Here is a 23,848-nt window from a genome sequence, read left to right as displayed (position 1 = left end):
TGGTTCGTGGTCTGTAGTATCATACCTTACTGTGCATACCCGAAGCTCAACGAAATTATAGGCCGGGGTGGCCATTTTATCCTGGTAATTTACTGGGAAGACTTATCTATATTTTACACTTGCTGAAGTTGTAAACTAGTATTTGTGCAGTCCGTGTGTTCACTGCAAACACGTGAAGAAGCAATAAAAAGCAGACCTGCAAAGCCACCCGATGTTACAGTATCAGCACCGTATCTATTTCCTTAGCCTAACATCCAAGTCTTTTGTACTGTCTCCATCTAGAGAGACCAAATATCTCACGTCGACTCTAATCTAAGAGTTCGTTCCTAAATTTGTATGTCGCGACCCCCATAGGTTTAAGACAGCTACCCTCAGTTCCAGTTTCTGCGCCATCCGCAAAATGTATCAACTTCGCTGCCAATCGCAGCCCTTACCATAACTTATTTTGGTTTTGTAATAGGTCTTTCGACAAATTTCTTCTACGGTAGTCACTTAGCAATTCAACCAGTATAGTCCAGGGATGTAATTGTGAATGGGGAGAAGTCATGTGTGGGGTTCCCAAAGGCTCAACCTTAGCTCCACTGTTGTTCCTCATATATGTAAACTGTCTCCCGTCTAATACAATAATAATAATACTCAACAAGCAGAATTAGTTTTTTATTTTTATTTTTTATTTTTGCAGATGGCGTTAGTAGTTTAGTCAATCAAGGCATACATACTGAAACAGAAGAAATGGTAAACAATTATAAATATCGCTGACTAGTTTTCTGCGAATGGTATCACCCTCAATTCTAAAAGACACAGCATATTCAAATGGCACATCTTGGGGTACGACACCAATGATAAGTGTGAGAAATGGTGAGGAATAATAAATAGTGTGGAAAACTTCATAATTATTAGGTGCCCATATTGCTGAGAATTTAAAGTTGAAAAAGCACATTCTGCAACTCCTAACTTAGTTCAGCCACATTTGCACTTACTTGTTAGAATCACTGCAAATCTTGAGGAGAGACAAATCTCCCAAGATGATATATTTTGCATGTTTTCCTTCAGTAATGTCATATGGAATAATGTTCTGGGGTAACACATCTATAAGAAAGGAAGTCTTCATTGCTCAAAAACTTGCTGCAAGAATAATATGAGGTGCTCACCCTCAGTCATCTTCTAGACATACATTTAAGGAATTGGACATTCTGACTATTGCTTCACAGTGTATTTATTCCCTAGTAACGTTTGTTGTAAATAATCCACTGCAGTTCAGAAAGAATAATGACGTACATAATAACAATATGAGAAGAAATAACGGCATTGAGTACTCCTCATTAAGGCTTTATTTAGCACAAAAGGGGTGCGCAACGCTGCAACAAACATTTTTGATTACTTATCCTGATACAAAATGTCTGGCAGACGGAAAAGTAAAATCTGAAAGCAAACAGAGCAAGTTCGTATTGTGGTGTGTAGAAGAATTTATATTGTAAAGTGTAAAAGGCGGTGGCTAGGAATTATTAACTCACATATCTATATATTACAAAAACTTACAAATGTTCAGCATATAGCAATGTTTACAAATTACTTTGCAATGTGAATGTAAATTGATTCCTTCCACATCACAACGAATTATCGTACGAAATGATCCATGGAACATGAAAATAACCAACTGAAAGCTGCATGCATGCATGCCCTTCCGACATCCAAACACGCTTTGGTCACTTCCGCCCCCTCCCCCCCCCCCCCCCCCCCCGGCTATTTCAAACGATGCAAAAGTGAAGCAAAACTGGCCTTAGGTATAATTTTACACTTTTTAAACTAATCTATGAGGGTTATAACCTGGGACTCTGATTGAGAAAGTAGTAGGTCTAACCCAGACAGTTGAAAAACAAAATAGGTTTTTGCCTTATTCGGCGCACACTCGCCGGTGTTTTCTGTTGTTTCACTGCTATTTCTTTTCTGCAGCCACGTTTTTTTAACAATCAGGAATCGGTTGAACAATTCATTTGGATTGCAATCAAACTTTGATGAAAATTTCAATGAAACTTTCTTCTGGGGACGAGTTTGGTCAAATCCCAGCAACTGCGTAACTATGGCACAAATAGTTTTCTTTTTCGTGTGGGTTTCCTGTGCGGATATTGTACACTCGTTCATGTTGTCCACATTCACCCGGCCGTCTCGCATAGCTGTACCACGGACTTCTTTTCCACAAACATCTTCGTTGCGATATTACGTCAACTTGAAGGAAGGAATGTTTTTCTTCACAGCTTTAGTAGTTGCGTTTAAATTCAATAAGCCCTCCCAGTTAGTCGTTGGGTCTAACGCACGGCTTTCCGGACTGGGAAGGAGCGTCTGGTCCCCGGCACGTACTTGTGTCGATTTGCACTCGACTGAAGCAGAAAATCGTTACGAGATCGCTTAAAAGTGCTGCTATTTTTTGTAACACGAAGGTTACTCGATTGAAGCAGGCCTGAAGATGACGTAATGTATCTTCGAAACTGGTGGCGTAAAAATAAAAATAAAACCTAAATTCAAGCCTTGGTCTCCCTCTGCAATTGTTACTGCCCACACTTCCCTATAATACCAAACTGACAATCCCTTACGACTCAGAATTTGTCCCCTCAACCGATTCCTTTTTTTTTTTAGACAAGTTATGGCATCAATTTATTTTTTCCCAAATTTAGTTCCATACCACTTTTATTAGTTACGTGATCTAGACATGCAATATTCGGCATTTATCTATGACAGAAAATTTTGAAAGTTAGTGCTCTCTTCTTGTCTCAACTTCTTGTCGTTCAACTTCCGTACAAGGTTACACTCCCGACAAATAGCTTCATAAAATATTTCCTAACGCTGAAATCTATATTAGATATTAACAAGTTTCTGTTTTTCGTAAATGCTCTTCTTGCTATAGCCCGTCTGTAATTTATACACTGTCTACCTCGGCCATCATCAAATATTTTCCTGCCCAAACAAACAAAACTCATGTATACTGCTTTTATTGTTTTATTTCATAAGCTAATTCCCTCTGCATAGCCTCATCTAATTCGACTACATTCCGATACCGTTGTTTTTCTTTTTTGTTCTTGTCTCCTTTCAAGACACTCTCCGTTTCCTCCATATAATCTTCGGAGTCCTTCGCTGTCTCTGACAGAATTCCAATGTAACCGGCAAACCTTAAAGTTTTAATTTCTTCGCCCTGAACTTTAATTCCTTTTCCGTAGTAGGGGCTTACGGTTTAGGTATGTGATGACACCAAGAACAGTATGCCAAGCATAAATTTTGATTGTAATATTAAGTTTATAAAAATGCTCGCTTTCAATTGCAGGCCTTTTTACGGGGATTTTATGCTCCCAATTTTTGCAAATGCCATGTTCCGTCTTCTTCCATTAAATCCTGGTGTACATACAGTAAGGTTAGTTTTCTGCTTGTTTATACAGATCTTACAGCAGTTGCAAATGCCCGAAATTGCCTATTACCTCAAATATTATATGCGGTTATGACAGTTGAATAAGTAATTACAAACAATAAATTGCTAGTAGCACTGGAATATAGTATTTCATAACCTATCTTAAGGAGAAACAATAAACTTAACAGCTGTAAAATGAAAAAAAAGGTAGACTCCAGCTGTTCTTAGTCACGTGAGAAAAGAAGTACCACGACGAAAGCGCAAGGATGCCAGATAATATCAAGTAAAACTAGTAAAATATTAAGTTTTACATCTAAAACCAGATTTTTCTTCTCATGTTTGCATCTGTTCCAGTCAATTAATGCAGAAAGCTAGACGCCCGGTTTTTCGGCGTCACACTAGACTCATGCATATACAGACGCGCGAGAGCGAGCGCGCACACACACGCTGTCACACGCATACCTACAAATTACATGCCGCTCGAAAGCCGCGGTAAAACGTAATTGGCGTCGTCAGTGTAATTAGAGAAGACGGAAGAGGCAGGGAGACGGCACCCCACGCCTTCTTTGCCTTACAAGGCAAGACGCCGCCGCATTACTGCCATAATTGCAGAGGTGTGCGCCATCAGGCCAAGACGGTGTTCTGCGAGCCGTGTGATACGGCAGGCTCTGCTGGTGACTCATTCACCCTGCATCCTTTTAGGCTACTAGCCCACACTTTCGCGTTTCGTGAAGGGTACAACTACACACAGTCGTCTACACTAGCAGCACGATTACGGTCCTTGCACCAGTCTGATAATTTGCCGTGTCGTCTACGAAAAGCCTGAGATGGGATCTAATAGTACCCGTTATTACTTGTGCCAGTCATTTGGTTGTCATAGATCTTGAGAAAGCATATGACGCAGTGGCACTAAAGCTGTTGCTCGGCGTGCCGTCGTCAGGGGAAGTGCCAAAAATTTATGTAAGAACTTTCATCAACCTCTATGAGTCGAAGAGTATGTCATTAAAGCAGGGAAAGAAATTTATAGCGAGGCTTTCAGAATAACTAAAGGACTGCAGCAAGAATGCCGTCTGTGTCCCACACCCTTTAAGAAGTGTGTGCAGAAGGCACTGGATCTGTGGTGTAGAAAGTGCATGGGCACTGGAATTGAGGAAGGGAACCAGCCCATGTACAAACTTTTCTGTGCTCATGATCAGGTCGTTACATCAAATGGTGAAGAGGGTGGGGTAAATCTTACATACATTAGGAAATTGTTGAAAGAGTATGAAAAGTGAGGTTTAAAAATTAATTTTGAAAAGACGAAATATCTATGTTGCGGGGAAGGGAGAAGTAACTTGGACACCCACGGACGTCTTACTAAATTGTGTAAAGAGTTCAGGTGCCCGCGTAGTATCCTATCATGTTATGGAAGATGTGACAGACATATCCAGTACCGGATCAGGCGGGAAAGGGTGGCTATGGTTCAAATGGCTCTGAGCAAGCACTATGGGACTTAACATCTGACGTCATCAGACCCCTAGACTTAGAACTACTTAAACCTAACTAACCTCAGGACATCACACACATCCATGCCCGAGGCAGGATTCGAACCTGCGACCGTATCAGCAGCGCGGTTCCGGAATGAAGCGCCTAGAATCGCTCGGACACGGCGGCCGGCAAATCGGTATTAAATTGAAAAATATCGAAAAGATGGAATATGTCTCATATGACTTCTAAATGTGCTCCGAATTGTAGAAAACGCGAGGAAAGCTCGAGTCGAAAAAAATCCAAAAAGCATAAAGAGTCCAGGGCTGAGCGAATGCGAAGGCTAAGGCCGCGTCGAAAAGGAAGCGGGGAAATGGGGCAAAGTAGCTGGCCCATTGGGCATACAGCCGCTGGAGGAAGTCCAAACCTGTGCTGTATCTCTTCTGTAACAGAATGGGAATATCGAGAAAACTACATGTCCATTTTTGACAAAACTGAGTTACGAATGATTTTGTACTTTAACGGGAGGCCTATAAGGTCGATCATGATATAAAGTGACCCCATATGTTCTGGTATTTTATGTGTTTTTAACTAGCCACTGTATCACATAAACCGGAGAGAAACCCGCATATGTACAAAAAAAATATGAGCTTTCTCAACTTTTATGTTGTAAGCACTGTTTTGAACACAGACTGTAATCGGTATGTGTCTAGAAATGACCAGAAAATGCATGACCTAAGACGATTTCTACAATTCCTAAGACAAGAAGAAGTCATCCAGAACTAACTTCCACACTGACGTATACAATTGCCCAACTTGTGTCAACTAATGAACCATGTGTGGAGTATAATTTCTAATAGAATAGACAATAGGTATAATTTTTTGGTTTTTGTACATATTAGCAATAAAGTAGGACTACGAGTTAGGTAATCTTTTATGCTTATTTATTACAAAACATAGAGAAAGCCCAGATGTACATTAAATAAATTGTAGCTTGACGTATCGCGATTGTCTACAGTCCATTGTCATTCTTCTGTCTACATTCATTTTAAGGAAAATAAGAAGGAAACTGTAATTTCAGTATTATTTTAAGACCTGGAATGTGTTTTCTATTTCCTGAAAAGTCCAGTTTTTTGGACATGTGGGGTTTCTCAATATTTCCATTCTATTATACTACTGTCAAAGTACTGTGTAAAGAGAGTGACGACGAAATTACATATCAGCGCGAAGAACTTGAAACGATTATATCCCAACGTTTTCACGAAATACGGACAAAAAATCATTTTTCAAATAAACCACTATATGACTATTTGGCATAGCGATTTAAGGAGACCATGGAAAATGTAATTGAGGATGGTAGAACAGGAATGATTAACAGCAGCTGAGACGTATTAATACTGCAGTAGCGGGATATAGTGTCTTTACATTTTGTGAAGCGTGCGTCCCTACATGTTTGCGTTTCTCTACATTAAAATCTAGTTGCTCTTACTTGCACGTGGCATATATTTTGTCTAAATCTAACAAGATATTGCTGCTACTTTTTGTGTATAGAATTTCGTCACATATCTATAGCATGGACCATACAACAATGATCGCATTACACTTTCCTGGGGTACAACACATAATACCCTCATCTGAAGGTCTCTCTTCATGGAGAATAATTTCCTATGTCCTGCCTGACAGAAAATATTACGTCGTAGTTTCAAAACTGGTTAGATACACTATCTTCCTTTGAAATCGGCGATATGGTACTGAATGAAAAGCTCTTAGAATGTCGAGATACAAGTCATCAACCTAGTATTTTACGCTTATAGAAATGAGGATATAGTGTAAAGGGTGTTAGCTGGTCTTTGCACGATATTCGCTCACGGGATCCAAAGTGGTTTCCATGGAGAACGATATTTTGTTCCTGGTATGTCAGTATGCTTCACAACCCAATTTGTTCTAAGATTCCACTTCAAATACACATGGGTTATACAGGACGGTAGCTCTATTGATCAGTTTTTTCCAGATAAGTGGAATATGCCTTCTTATCCATTGGGACCATTTGTTTGCTTAAGCTACATTGCGGTAAGCTGTTGACAACGGTGGGACGAAATCATAGAACCAATTCTGTCTAGAACCTGACACCCGTTCCACTGGACCCTGGTACCTCATACTGTTTTATTGTTTTTAGTTGTTTTTCAAGGCAACCAATTACTATGTCACTCATGTTTTACGTGCTGCGGCTATTGAAAGATTGATCTTCCTTCTTGAAGACACATTTGAAGACAGAATTAAATATTTCGGCATTTGCTGTTTCTATCCCTGCCTTGTCCCGAAGCATCAGGACTCTGGACAGTGATTTCTGTGCCTCTCACAATAGGTGGAAAATTTCTTTGAGTTCTAGAACAGATAGTTGTTGAAGGCTTAACTTATTTCCCTCTCAATAACAGAACAACTGTACATCTGCGGATAAAAAAAGGCATGAATCACTCATGTTTACAAGTGTACTGCAATTATGCGGTTGTATTCCTTTATTTCTCTTTGTAAAGACATGTTTCAACATAGAGTTTTGTATTTCGTGTTTCCCGTTTGTTATTGTGTATTTCGGTCCCTGTTTTGCTGCTATGGATGTATAAACGATTTTTATGTCATTGACGGATACAGCATATGGACAAAATTAGAAGAAATCATACGATATGATATTGCTGCAACAGTTATCCAAGGATTTGTGCATTGACTTACTGGTATCTAAAGATGGCCCATTAACATCTATGATTTTATACATTAGTTTTTATCTACAGCGCTGTTTCTCAAGAAGTTTCCCATAGTTGTTTGTGTACCATGAAGATTCTCCAACACAACTACCTGTTTAAAAAAAAATAAAGAAAAAAAAAAAACAAACGAAAGAGACAAGTTATAATTTAACCACCCTCCACGGCGGTGTCATTGAAGAGAGGAGATAAAAGAAATATATTGGCAACCAGATCAGGAAGTACCCCGCCATTTTTCTGGGGTTACTGCGGTGACAGAAGATCCACCAAATCTAAATCTGGATTTTATTGCGGAGAATATTTTTTTACCCTGTTTGTTATTTATAGATTCGCTGTCGATTTCGAAGCAGCTGCGGCTACACAATAGAAAACAATAAAACCAGCAGAGTGGAAAAAAGTAGTAAGACCACAGCCTTTATTCCTCACAACAAAATACGCAGCCTTTGACGTCCACACTTCCGCTTTATGACGCAACGAGTGTGAATGGTTGAACGAGGTGATGAACTACGCCTCTCTCGAATACAAGGCCACCTTGAACAGCTACTACCCCTCGTTCACCATCTCTTCCTTTCCAAAGGTGAAGGATCCTCTTTGCACCCTGAAAACTGACGCGATCGCTTGCTAATTCTATGTCTCTGAAATATAAACTTTTATGTTAATTTTTCTGGCCCTTAGTACAAACGTGGCTGCTTCAGGGCACGGGATGTGTCATGATCTGGAAATTTTGCTGCTATCGCTTAGAGCATTGTCAGTTTCTGGGTCAGGTACAACATTACCGGACACTCCTAAGGTAGCAGTTTACGAGGCCAACGGCTGGCTCTCGGCAAATAAGTTAAGTCTTTATCTCATAAAGAAAATGCGTGACATTTAATGCTCGGAACCGCACGAAAATGCGCTTACAGCATAAATCGCTCATTCTAAAAACAATGGTACGAGACATTCGCATGCACACCTACACCTCTTACCACGACAGGCATTTGAACGATGAGATATTAAATGTCTAAAAGTACAACATTGGTGACGCGAAGTACCAAAATATCGGTGTAATAGGCCCAAAACAGACTTACCGCTACACTTCCTTCTGCTTAAAATTATTAGGCTGTCAGAACAACAAATTTAACGACTGACCTGATAGGGTTACACAGCTATTTGTTTTTCGTAATGAAAGTGTGGAATTTCAATGAAGTGGTCAGACCACAGTGGAACAGAACAGCATTCACATCTGGCTAAAACCACTTTCGCACATTCAGCACTACTTACTATATGCAAGCAGTGCAGTGGCAGACACCACGATAATTCAATTATCAGCCGATGATATTGATATATCAGAGACATAACCTGAATTTTTCCAAGCAAATTGTTATTGTACTTCAACGCACAAAGTTGACTGTATAGCACGGAGAAGTCTGATACTAATTTGACGATCGTGTAACTTTACTTATGATATTTCACATTGTGCGTAATGAACAATCCTTCTCATGTAGAGCTAATACTGCCTGAAGGATAATAGGTGAAGTCGTTGGCAATCTTTTGTTGTCTTTTGTGTGTTATTGGTCCAATTACTTGGATATTTTGTTTCTCTACGTTACCGAAGTTGCTCTCTTAAACGTTGAATAGGTGAGCCATCAGGAAGAGTAGGAGGGGAGGGTGGTGAAAGGATACGAGATGACTGTTTAAGGTTCAGTCGACAGCGAAGTCATTGTAGACGGAGCAAAAGTTCAGATTAGGGAGAGATGGAGAAGGAAAACGGCCGCACCCTTTCGAAGGAACCATACCGGCATTTGGTTTAAGTCATTTAGGGCAATCACGGAAAACCTAAATCAGGACGCGGATTTGTACCGCAGTAGTCCCGAATGCGAGTGCAGTGTGCTAACTACTGCGCTAACCCGCTCGGTATGAGCCTTCAAATCTCTCTTGTAGTAAGGGGCGCCATTTTGTATGCGAACGGCTCTTGACAAGGGAGATTTATATTCCAAGTAGATTTTTGTGCGGTTCTGAGCGCTCTAAGTAACGCACTTCCCTTACCGGACAGAATCGTATGATACAATTTCCCATAAACACAAGTGATCTTGTCATACCAGAAGCAGACATTGATGGCCACGCAGTAAATGAAACACGGTGTCTAGTTGTTCGAGCAAAATCACCTAGTACATCAAGCTGAAACTAAATCGGTAAAGGGATGCAACCAATCGATAAGAGACATCGCTCATTGCATTTACTTGAAGAGAAGGATATAAATTTTTTGCGCATATTTTCAATCCCTAATGGATGTGCAATTGGCATATAGCTTTCATTCAGGCTTCCTTGGCCACAAGCAGTTTACGTAATAACTATATGAAACATATATTGGTTGCCGCCTATCTGTCTCGGTTCAATGTGGAGTTTTGTAATTAGTTCATCAAATAACCCATCCAGCATAATGCATTAGGATTTTTATCGCGAATGATTCAAAAGATAAACAGAAACATATCACACTTGCGAGTCGTCCTATATATTGTTTAATAATCATGATTCAAGAACTGAAGATTCCTGTTACCTGCATGAAAAGCAGAAATGTTCAGAGTAAAGATGTGTACGTTATTACAAACATTGATAGCTATTGCTCTTTGATATAGATCAATGTGCACCTGCGTAGGTACAGAGCCTATGAAATGGGAGATACACTGATATGAAAAAAGTCGTGAGACATCTCCTAATATCAGTCGGATCGCGTTTTTCCCGGCTTAGTGCAGCAGTTTGACGTGCCATTGACTCAGTAAGTCGTTGAAAATCCGCTGCAGAAATATTGACCTATGCCACCTCTATAGTCGTCCTTAACTGCGGAAGTGTTGCCGGTGCAAGATGTGCACAAACTGACCTCTCGATTATGTCCCATAAATGTTCAATGGAACTCACTTTGCGTGACCTGGTTGGCCAAATTAGTTGCTCGAACTGTTCAGAATGTTCTTCAAATCAGTCGCGAATAACTGTGGCCCGGTGACAACGCGCATTGTCATCCATAAAAATTCCATCGTTGTCTGGGAACACAAAGTTCATGAATGGCTGCAAGTGGTCTCCAAATAGCCGATCATGATCAGTTCATTTGGACCAGAGGACCCAGTCCATTCCATGTAAACACAGCCCACACCATTATGGAGCCACCACCAGCTTGCTCAGTGCCGCGTTGACGACTTTTGTCCATGGTTTCGTAGGGTCTACGCCACACTCGAACCCCACCATCAGCTCCTACCAAGTGAAATCAGAACTAATCTAACCAGACCACGGTTTTCCAGTCGTCTAGTGTCCAGCCCTATGGTTACGAGCCCAGGATGTCACGATCTTAACACTGGTACTCGCGTCGGTCGTCTGCTGCCATAGCACATTAACGCTGTATTTCGTCGCACTGTCCTAGCTTATAGGTTCGTCCCATCTTGATTTCACGCAGTGTTGTTCGTCTGTTATCTTCGTCAACTTTACCAAACTCCGCTACTCTGGTCGTTAGGTGAGGTCCGTCGGCCACTGCGTTGTCCATGGTCAGAGGTAATGCCTGAAATTTTGTATTCTTGGCTCATTCTTGACACTGTGGATCTTGGAATATTGAATTCCCTAACGATTTCCGAAATGAATGTGTCATGCGTCTAGCTCCAACTGCCATTCCGCGTACAAAGCCGGTTAATTTCCGTCTTGCGACCATAATGACGTCGGGGGCCTTTTCACATGAATCATGTGGCAGGTGCCGGTTGGTGCGGCCGAGCGGTTCTAGGCGTTTCAGACTGAAACAGCGCGACCGCTACGGTCGCAGGTTCGAATCCTGCCTCGGGCATGGATGTGTATGTCGTTCGTTAGGTTAGTTAGGTTTAAGTAGTTCTAAGTTCTAGAGGACTGAGGACCTCAGATGTTGAATCCCATAGTGCCCAGAGCCATTTGAACCATCATCTGGTAGCTCCACCGTTGCACTACCCTCATATACTTCGTGCACGGACCACTACCACCATCTGTATATGTGCATGTCGCTGTCCCACGGCTTTTGTTACTTCAGTGTAAGTCAGCTGTTTGAGATAAGGTTAGGAGTAGCAGGTTTTTCAAAATGGTTGAAATGGCTCTGAGCACTATGGGACTCAACATCTGAGGTCATCAGTCCCTTAGAACTACTTAAACCTAACTAACCTAAGGACGTCACACACATCCATGCTCGAGGCAGGATTCGAACCTGCGACCGTAGCGGTCGCGCGGTTCCGGACTGAGGCGCCTAGAGCCGCTCGGCCACACAGGCTGGCAGGTTTTTCAAGGTTGCACTTTTGCCGCCACCTAATTTTACTGTGCTACATTTAGAAAATTTGAGCACAAGTAATACACTCCTGGAAATGGAAAAAAGAACACATTGAAACCGGTGTGTCAGACCCACCATACTTGCTCCGGACACTGCGAGAGGGCTGTACAAGCAACGATCACACGCACGGCACAGCGGACACACCAGAAACCGCGGTGTTGGCCGTCGAATGGCGCTAGCTGCGCAGCATTTGTGCACCGCCGCCGTCAGTGTCAGCCAGTTTGCCGTGGCATACGGAGCTCCATCGCAGTCTTTAACACTGGTAGCATGCCGCGACAGCATGGACGTTAACCGTATGTGCAGTTGACGGACTTTGAGCGAGGGCGTATAGTGGGCATGCGGGAGGCCGGGTGGACGTACCGCCGAATTGCTCAACACGTGGGGCGTGAGGTCTCCACAGTACATTGATATTGTCGCCAGTGGTCGGCGGAAGGTGCATGTGCCCGTCGACCTGGGACCGGACCGCAGCGACGCACGGATGCACGCCAAGACCGTAGGATCCAACGCAGTGCCGTAGGGGATCGCACCGCCACTTCCCAGCAAATTAGGGACACTGTTGCTCCTGGGGTATCGGCGAGGACCATTCGTAACCGTCTCCATGAAGCTGGGCTACGGTCCCGCACACCGTTAGGCCGTCTTCCGCTCACGCCCCAACATCGTGCAGCCCGCCTCCAGTGGTGTCGCGACAGGCGTGAATGGAGGGACGAATGTAGACGTGTCGTCTTCAGCGATGAGAGTCGCTTCTGCCTTGGTGCCAATGATGGTCGTATGCGTGTTTGGCGCCGTGCAGGTGAGCGCCACAATCAGGACTGCATACGACCGAGGCACACAGGGCCAACACCCGGCATCATGGTGTGGGGAGCGATCTCCTACACTGGCCGTACACCTCTGGTGATCGTCGAGGGGACACTGAATAGTGCACGGTACATCCAAACCGTCATCGAACCCATCGTTCTACCATTCGTAGACTGGCAAGGGAACTTGCTGTTCCAACAGGACAATGCACGTCCGCGTGTATTCCGTGCCACCCAACGTGCTCTAGAAGATGTAAGTCAACTACCCTGGCCAGCAAGATCTCCGGATCTGTCCCCCATTGAGCATGTTTGGGACTGGATGAAGCGTCGTCTCACGCGGTCTGCACGTCCAGAACGAACGCTGGTCCAACTGAGGGGCCAGGTGGAAATGGCATGGCAAGCCGTTCCACAGGACTACATCCAGCATCTCTACGATCGTCTCCATGGGAGAATAGCAGCCTGCATTGCTGCGAAAGGTGGATATACACTGTACTAGTGTCGACATTGTGCATGCTCTGTCGCCTATGTCTATGTGCCTGTGGTTCTGTCAGTGTGATCATGTGATGTATCTGACCCCAGGAATGTGTCAATAAAGTTTCCCTTTCCTGGGACAATGAATTCACGGTGTTCTTATTTCAATTTCCAGGAGTGTAGATAGTAGTGTGGAACTATTAGTAGGAAATAAAAAGGGATGTATTCAGTTTTTAAAAGCAGCCGATTCTGTTTTGTCAATACATGCTCGTCTCTTACCGTTTGCCTAAACGTTTTTGTTCATGTTGAGGTCTATGGGAGACGAACATTGAACTCCGCACACATTTATTGCCATCACAGTATCGCCATAAAATAATGTTATTCGCATGTACATTTTGTTAAAAGTGAGCGAACACTATATTACTGCCAGATTCTGGTCGGTTAAATAACTATTTTTAATGACTTTAATGTCCTCTTCCAACAATCACAGACATTTATTGAATAAAAAGGTATACAGAGGTACTCAGCGGCTTTTTATAGCTATACGTAATTAAATATTAACAGATGCTCAAGAACTCATTTATGGTATAAAAGGAGCTCTTATGTACAAATAACTGTTACTTCTACGGAAATACATTTGTGTTTTCTGCCAAACAACTGATTACTCTCGGTAGACTAACAAAACCTTTTATGGCTTGTACGTCCACAGCCTGTGCGAGAAGGTATATTCAGTGAAGGGACGCCGTTTCCCTGTAATTGTCTTACCGGTGGCGCATTAAAGCCTCCAGAACGTAGCGTGTCTTCCTCTAAACGTTTACCAGTTTTTCTTGTAGCTGTTCAAGTTATGATTTATTTGTTCACATAATATTTAGAATACTTCAGTAGAAGTTCGTTTGGTAAGCATCAACATTATTCCTCTCATTCCCTCCAACCGCTCAAGTTTCACTTACGTGTAATGTTTCAGAAGTTCTTCTTCGATTCAGTGCGATTATTTCATGCCGAAATATTTCTTTAGTGGAACAAGGTGTACTTCACCTGCACCAAACCCATGTTTCAGAAGTTATTCATCGATTCAATGCGATTATTCCGTGACGAAATGTGTTCTGTCGTGGAGCAAAGCCTACTTCACTTGCGTCAAACCATTTCTGTGTGCTCCTTGTTTCTGCGTCTTGCGTAACTATAAGCTCTAGACAAGAGATTTCTTCCACTAATTTTGGTATTCACCAAGTGACTATTCTTGTTTCTGCTACTGTTTATCATCTCTAACTGCCTGTCTATCTCTCTCTCTCTCTCTCTCTCTCTCTCTCTCTCTCTCTCTCTCTCTCTCTCTGTCACACAGAGACACACGACTTAGGTGAATGCTGGAACACGAGTCCCCTCGTAAATATTCCGAAAACCTCTATCGCACTACTCGTGGATGAAAAGAACCGAGACTCTACAGTGGAACGGATCTCAAACTGCTCGATCCCTCAGAATATAGAATGAAATGTAGAAAAAAAGGTGAGTCTGAGGCAGGTCCTAGGCCCGATGAAACTATTATTTAACAACATACTCGTACTTTTAGGTGATGGTGCCCCACAACTCCTCCGTATTTGAAAAATGTCATGATTATCGCCTAGAGCTGGGGATAAAATTCTTCATTTAACAAGCGGTTTCGCTCTTGGTATAATCTGGTTCCTGTATACCAGATCGAAATAATACCAAAGTAGCATTGCAAGAGTAAACTGTTACAGATCCATTAACTGATGAAAATGTTTACGACGGCACACATGTAATAAAGTGTCACATATTCAGTTAAAAGCATGTACACTATCATATTAGACAAATATTAGCTTGGTGCACAAGTTCGTAGTGTTTTTGTTTTGCGTGTTGGTATTCCGGTTTTTATCGACTGTGGTTCTTTATTTGTAGCTCACTACGCTATATGAGTTTACATGTTGTCATTGTGTCGTTTGGAGTAGAGCTGTGGACGCTAGAAAATGGAGTGCCAAGTCGAGAAATTGGAACTTCTCCTACCTATTCCTCTGTTTGAGATCAGCGGAGGAGGCAACCAGAAACATATGCATCGTGTTTGGGGATAATATCATTGGACAGAGTACGGCTAGAAAATGGTTTTCTCTTTTAAAAGAGGAACGCTTTGACATTTGTGACTCTCCACTTTCGGGAAGACCTCCGCGGTTTGATGAAGATCGTTTAGACGTATTAATGTACAGTGAGCCACGCCAGTGTACTCGAGAACTGGAAAATGTAATGAATTGTGATCATTCCGCCATCGTGCGACACTTACATTCAGAGGGGGAGGGTAGAAAATCGAGTTGTGGGTACCACATGCTCTAAGCCAAAAACACAAAAATGTGCGGGTGGCCATATGTGCATCTCTGCTAGCTCATCATCAACAGCGACCATCGCTGCCCTTTATCTAGTTACAAGGAATGCTGTCTTTATGTTAACACGTGGAAAAGAAATAAATGGTTCAGCCCAAACAAAGCAGCAGCTCTCGCAGAAAGACCTGCGCTCGTCCACAGAAGGTAATGTCACGCACCTGGTGGAACAGGACAGTGTAATGTACTACAGATTACTTCCCCGAGATGTAACCGTCAGTGCTGGCATTCATTGTCAACAACTGAGAGGTCTCGCAGTTGCGTCCAAGAACAACGACCAGAAAGACTGCGTGAAGTGATGTTACTCCACGTTAACACCCGCCAGCATTCTGCTAGACTGACAAAAAACGCTTCTCAGCATTGGGTCGGGAACTCACTCCCCATCCACCTTCTTCTCCTGATCTCAAGACCTCAGGTTTTCACCTTCTCCGCTCGCTATCGAACAACCATCAAAGAACCTCATTTTCCGATAAAAAAAAGCGCTCCGAACATTTCTCTACGAGCCTTTCGCCACAAAATAATGTGATTCCTATAGTCGAGGAATCGAAAAGTTACCCTAGCGATGGCAGAATAAGTAATGAAAGTGATTATATTATTGATGAGTAAAGTCTCTGTTCTGTGGGCATGTTTTGTTTACTAAACTTACGGAAAAAATGCTACGAACTTATTCACCAATCGAATATTTGTCTAATATGATAGTGTACATGCTTTTTTTGGTACAGCCGTGCTGGTTCTCGATCATTTATCTGCTTGGCTGTACACATACACCATGCCGTCTTCTTGCCGATGTTAATACCGAACCATTCTGCTTCTTACATTACTCTGCGCCAATCACAAAGCCTGGAACACACAAAACGGGCACACGGTAGGTGGTCAGAGAAACTTTCATTCGACAGCGCCATCTACCGTGGCAACCATGCCCTTCCGAACGCATGGTCATGGGACCCTTTTTCCTCCATTTCCAGTCAAGAATCTGTACTTGCAGTTTGCCCGTTTTTATTAAGGTTCACCCGGTATTTAAACGAGGGTTGGTTATGTCAGCCGCGGCGGGTTGCGAACTGCGACAAGGTGTGGAAGAAGATCGATGTGGCGCCACTGAGAGCACCATCCTGCAGGCTTACACGGACACTGCGCTTGTACTAGTAAACAAGAACCCGAAAATACGTCAAGGAGGGTAAACTGACATTTGGGGAGTAATACCTCGTCACACAGCGCCAGTGTTTCCTTTGCACGCTGAACACATTTTCACTATATACAGTTCTGGTTTTCAGTAAATATTGATTTTATGATGGACGACACATAGTCCTACCCGATTAAAGATTCATGGTCAAACCGATATTTTACAGTGGTGCACACCCTATAAGGGCACTGGAAGGAAACTTAGGAACTGAGATGTGGTAGCGTGCAATTAATGTTTTATTACATTGGGAACTGTTTCATTCTTTGAGTCGCACCAGCAACCCCCACCTCCGATTTCTTAAAGAGCTGGACTCCAATATACACTACTGACCATTAAAATTGCTACACCAAGAAGAAATGTCTATGATAAACGGGTATTTATTGGACAAATATATTATACTAGAACTAACATGCGATTACATTTTCACGCAATTTGGGGGCATAGATCCTGAGAAATCAGTACCCAGAACAACCACCTCTGGCCTTAATAACGGATTTGATACGCCTGGGGGTTGAGTCAAACACAGGTTGGATGGCGTGTACAGATATAGCTGCCGATGCAGCTTCAACACGATACCACAGTTCATCAAGAGTAGCGACTGGCGTATTGTGACGAGACAGTTGCTCGGCCATCATTGACCAGACGTTTTCAGCTGGGGAGAGATCTGGAGAATGTGGTGGCCAGGGCAGCACTCGAACATTTTCTGTATCCAGAAAGGCCCGTACAGGACCTGCAACATGCGGCCGTGCATTATCCTACTGAAATGTACGGTTTCGCAGGGATCGAAGAAGGAGAGAGGTACCGGTCGTAACACATCTGAAATGTAACGTCCACTGTTCAAAGTGCCGTCAATGCTAACAAGAGGTGACCGAGACGAGCAACCAATACCACCCAATACCATCACGCCGGGTGATACGCCAGTATGGCGATGACGAATACACGCTTCCAATGTGCGTTCATTGCGATGTCACCAAACACGGATGCGACCATCATGATGCTGTAAACAGAACCTGGATTCATCCGAAAAAAATGACGTTTTGCCATTCGTGCACCCAGGATGGTCGTTGAGTACACCATCGCAGGCGCTCCTGTCCGTGGTGCGGCGTCAAGAGTAAGCGCAGCATTGGTCTCGGAGCTGATAGTCCATGCTGCTGCAAACGTCGTCGAACTGTTCGTGTAGATGGTTGTTTTCTTGCAAAAGTCCCCATCTGTTGACTCAGAGATCGAGACGTGGCTGCACGATCCGTTACAGCCATGCGGATAAGATGCTTGTCATCTCGACTGCTAGCGATACGAGGCCGTTGGGATGCAGAACGGCGTTCCGTACTACCCTCGTGAACTCACCGATTCCATATTCTGCTAACAGTCATTGGATCTCGACCAACGCGAGCAGAAATATCGCGATACGATAAACCGCAAACGCGATAGGCTACAATCCGACTTTTATCAAAGTCGGAAGCGTGATGGTACGGATTTCTCCTCCTTACACGAGACATCACAACGACGTTTCACCAGGCAACGCCGGTCAACTGCTATTTGTGTATGAGAAATCGGTTGAAAACTTCCCTCATGTCAGCACGTTGTAGGTGTCCCCACGGGCGCCAACCTTGTGTGAATACTCTGAAAAGCTAATTATTTGCATATCACAGCATCTTCTTCCTGTCGGTTAAATTTCGCGTCTGTAGCACGTCATCTTCGCGGTGTAGCAATTTTAATGGCCAGTAGTGTACAAAACAACTTAATCATCTAAGTGCCTTACTGTAGGATTATAATCTGAGTAATGCGCGCCTCACTTCAAGAAAGCTAGTTTTTCACACAGCTCAGTATTGTAGTTTGCTTAGTCGACCTAGTACCTCGATTTTTCCTAATTTTTAGTGCCGTGATCATTGACCGAAATATTCTTGGAGGAAGTAATACAACTCTGATTTGGGCGGAAGTTCACGGAAGTTTGAGAGGCAGACTGTGTGCAGTACACAACGCCTTTTCTGTGGCAACTCCCTCTATAGTCTGTTGACAATACCTGTATGGCACGGTGATTAAGCAGATCAGTGACGCATTGCGTATCTCCAATTTTCTTAGGATTCTGAGCTTCGTTCTTAACCTTGCCTATGTTTCCTGGTATGCAGTAAGTAACCTTTGAGTTGGCGCTATGTATTCTTTTTGTTGAACTGCACTTCGAAAGGGATTTCTCAGTTACCGATAGAAACAAGTGCAATGACGGCTATGGGTGAGCCGAGTGCCGTGCAGAGGTGTCCTGCCGCCGTGCCGGGGCGCACCTGCCGCGGGTCCATCGTCCTTGGTCCTCCCGCGCCACCAGAAGCCATCGTTACCTCGCTCGCCAAGCACCACTTTGCCCGCCCTTACAGCGCTTTAAACATTCCATTACCGGCTTTTTACCGGTGGCGCTGGCATAACTCGGCCCCTCTCTCTCTCTCTCTCTCTCTCTCTCTCTCTCTCTCTCTCTCTCGCTCTCCCTCTGTCACCCTGGGTCATCGTCGCCCGGCCGTCTGCTATATATCGCACACGCGGCGTGAGCAGTGCGCGGCCTCGCGGCTTTTACGACCGCGTAATTAAAAGACAACGAGTAATTACACCGCAGTTGTGGCTAGCGGTGTGCACCGCCAATTTCCTTCGGACTGTGCGCCTCGTAGGCCTAAGTGTTCTACGAACTTTTGACCGATAGAACGGAATGCAGGAACTTGTTGGCGTCCGTCGGCTAAACACCGGTACGACGAGCCTTACTCGCCGTATTTCGCCATCTGTTTGTACCTGATTAAAAACAAGTGGAAAATTAATACCTTGCCCAGCTGTACGATTCTGGTCATGGATTCAGCGTTGGAGTGCTTAAGAGCAGCTCATAAAACTACAATGGGAGACTCTATAAGAAACACGAAGATCTCTTTTCGCACCGAGTCAAGAAGCAAATGAATATCTCCAAAATGTATCTCGCCTGATAACCACGTTGCTAAAATTACAAAAAAAGAAAAAATCGAACTCACAAAGAAGAATACCGGCAGTCCTTTTGTCTGCGTACCAATCGAGAATGGAGTAGGAAGGTGTAACAGTGATATTGATGTACAAGGTCCGGCAGAAAAGGTAGTTACAAACAAATAAAGGAATATACAGAGAAAATATATTGCCATTTTACATTAGTTGGTCTTAAAAATTATGTCCGGTGATTGGCCTCCTTCATTCTTGAGAGATTGAGAAATGTTTCCCGGAACCTGTCCATAGTTCTTCGTGTCATTTCCATTGGAGTGGCAGGCACATAATGCGTGGCTACCTCTCCAAGTTCTTGGGCCGATGTTTGTTCTCTTGAGCTTTTAAGTGTTCCCACAGAAAAAAATCACCTGGTTAATCGGGTGACCTTTGAGGCGATGCGATGTTTCCTCTGCAACAGGATACACGTCCAGGAAACTAGGCTTTCAAAATATCTAGACAACGCCGAGAGGTGTGAGCTGTGGTTCCGTCATTCTGAAACCAGACTTCTCCCTTTTCATGGTCCCCCAACAATCTGGTTTATCTTAGGCGGTGGAAGGTCTCCATCATTGGAACCAGATATCTCTCTCATCATTGTCCCCAACAAACTGGTTTATCTTAGGTCGGACGAAAGTCTCTGTCATTTGACTGTAGCGATTCTGATTAACCGTTGCCGTTACACCACCTTCTTCGAAAAATTAGATGCACCAAATTTGTCAACATCATACCAATATGTCACTGATGGCTATGAAGTGGTCGTTGGTGAAGTTCCTGAGCATTTTCTGCTGTCTAGTAGCAACATTTTTTTAACAGTATATGACAAGTGCAAGTGGGCCTAATCATAGAATGAGAGGGAATGTTCTGAAGAATTTCGCCACATAAAGTTCTGCGAGCTTCAAAATCTCTCTCAAAAAAATGAGTTTCAAAACTTATGCGACTAAACTGATAAGGTCATTAGTCCCTAAGCTTACACACTACTTAAACTAAATTATATTAAGGACAAACACACACACCCATGTCCGAGGGAGGACTCGAACCTCCGCCGGGACCAGCCGCACAGTCCATGGCTGCAACGCCTTAGACCGCTCGGCTAATCCCGCGCGGTAAAATCTCTCTCACTTAATTCTTGGGTAACTACAGTTTTGCATGGGTGCATGCGAAGATCTCTGTAGAGGATTATTCTTACACTCTTATCAGAGAATACCGCGGCAGCTACATGTTTAAGTGCTGAACGCTGCCGGCCGCGGTGGTCTCGCGGTTCTAGGCGCGCAGTCCGGAACCGTGCGACTACTACGGTCGCAGGTTCGAATCCTGCCTCGGGCATGGATGTGTGCGATGTCCCTAGGTTAGTTAGGTTTAAGTAGTTCTAAGTTCTAGGGGACTGATGACCACAGCAGTTGAGTCCCGTAGTGCTCAGAGCCATTTGAACCATTTTTTTTGCTGAACGCTTTGGAGATTATTGCACGTACACTCTTATCACGCGCCACATTTTCCGGCACTGGTACAATGAGTTGAACCTAAAATCTAATTTAGTTCAACCTGCGTAATGTGTAACATTTATTTAGTCTAAGCTTTTACCGTTTCTGCAGTGGCACGACTGCACTATCGAAAATTACATTTACTTTGCACAAAACTATCAATTTGTTTGTCATTTGGAATGTGTAATTACAAATCTGCAACCAGGCACTTTATATTCCAAACTCCCTCATCAGTTGGGATCATTTAAAAATAATGCAACATAGATGCCATTTTGTTATGGAATTTTCTGGGCATGGCGGCCCACGGCTATCCTGCGATGACATACTGTTTTTTTGCATCGCAAACGATTTTATTTTCGTAAAAAGCAATATATATTTTACATTAATTAAAAACAAACCATCTACTGAAAAATGTTTGATTCTCTGAACCGCTTGACAGAAGCATTAAATTACTATTTAAGACATATTTCCATATTTAAACTGATATCTATAGCAACGACGGCGAGACTTAACCTTGTCTTTCAGAACCAGCAGTAAGTCTCAAAGAATAACATCCTATGGGTACAAAGGAACCAAGCTGTGTTGGATACCTAAAAGATGAAATACAAAAGAACAAAAATCTTTAGAAAAATGAAGTATACATCTCACACTACATATTGGCATCGTTCTCGTCGATGTGCAGATAAATGTAATTAATCATCGTATTTTTGTATCCTTGTACTGAAGAACGATTGCCTTTCTTGTCGTCAGTCCGAACACTGGCACGGTGCAGCTCTCGACGCTAGTTTATCTTGGGCAGATCGATCCATGTCTGCGCCCTACACCCAGCTGACAATGCTCCCCGGCATACTGATTGCCAAACTGACGTTTCTTTGATACTTCAGGATGTGTCTCGTCAACCTACTCCTTTCAGTCAACGTGGGCCATCGAGCTGTTCAAAAAATGGTTCAAATGGCTCTGAGCACTATGCGACTTAACTTCTGAGGTCATCAGTCGCCTAGAACTGAGAACTACTTAAACCTAACTAACCTAAGGACATCACACACATCCATGCCCGAGGCAGGATTCGAACCTGCGACCGTAGCGGACGCTCGGTTCCAGACTGTAGCGTCTAGAACCGCTCGGCTACTCCGGCCGGCCGAGCTGTTCACCTACATACATACATTGCAAGCTTCAGTACGGTGCATGCCGAAGCGTATCACATACCACTACTACTCATTTCCTTTCCTTTGCCAGTGGCAAACAGAACGAGGAAAAACGACTATCTATAAGCCTTCGTACGAGTCCTCATTTCTCTCATCTTATCTTCGTAATTGTTACGCCAAATGTACTTTGGCCGCAGTAGAATCGATCTGCAGTTGGCCTCAAGTGCCGGTTCTCTAAATTTTCGCAATAGCGCCTTGCGAAAAGAGCTTCGTCTTCCCTGCAGCAATTCCCATTTGAGTTCACGAAGCATTCCCGTAATACTTGTGGGTGATCGAAGCTACCGGTAATTAATCTAACAGCATCCCTCTAAATTACCCCCTAAATTACTTCGATGTCTTCCTTTGATCTGACCTGAGCACTACTCAAGAATGAGTCGCACTAGTGTTCCATTCGACTTTTCCTTTCTAGAGGAGGTACAATTCCCCAAAATCTTGCAAGTAAAACTAAGTCGAGCATTCACCTTTACTACTACCAATCTGACGTGCACATTTCATTTCATATCGCTCTCAAACGTTACCTAAGTATTTAATCGATGTGACTGTGGTAAGCCACACGCTTCTAATGCTGTATTCGTACTTTACTGGATTATTTTTGCAGTTCATCCGTATTAACTGACATTTTTCTACATTTAAAGTAAGCTGCCATTCATCCTATCAACTAGAAATTCTGTTTAAGCCACCTTGTATCCTTCTACAGTCACTTAAGACTGACTCCTTCTCGAACACACGTCAGCAAACAGTAGTAAATTGCCACTCTCCCTGTACAAGTTCTCTCCCCAATTCCATCCAGTACCTGTTCATTAGTTAATCGACCTACTCATCCAGCTCTGAGGATTCTTCATTAACGCCGCATCTGAAAAGCCTCTGTGTAAAGCAACAACCCAAACAAATACTTCCAGAAAAGACTTCATCATCATGCATCACCGTAACCATTTTCAGCAAGTACTAGGCTTTCCTTGTTACACCTGCTTACAGAGATGAGTAGAAAAGACTTCTAACATTCAATGTTCAGAAATTTCTTTTTTGCGTGGAACCTTTTCTTATTATTTCCAATTTATGCTGTATCCTCTTTACTTTTGTTGCTGTCTCTTATTTTGTTGCCCTAGTAGCAAAACTCGCATATTACTTATGGTGCATCATCAGTTCTCCAAGCATCACCTACCTTAACGCGGCTACATTCGATTACCCTTGTTTTACTTCCGTTTATGATCATCTTAAACTGAAGAGTCAAAGAAACTGGTACACCTATGTAATGTCGTGTACGGTCTCCACCAGCACGCAGAAGTGCCGCAACATGACGTTGAATGGACTTCACTAATAACTGAAGTAGTGCGGGAGGGATCCGAGACTATGAATCCTAAGGGCTTTCCAGAAATCTGTAAGAGTACGAGGGGTGGAGATCTCTTCTGAATAACATGTTGTAATACATCCCAG

This window comes from Schistocerca gregaria, chromosome 10 (assembly GCF_023897955.1).
Source record: "Schistocerca gregaria isolate iqSchGreg1 chromosome 10, iqSchGreg1.2, whole genome shotgun sequence".
Lineage (NCBI taxonomy): Eukaryota > Metazoa > Arthropoda > Insecta > Orthoptera > Acrididae > Schistocerca > Schistocerca gregaria.
Note: the sequence above shows the minus strand (reverse complement) of the source record.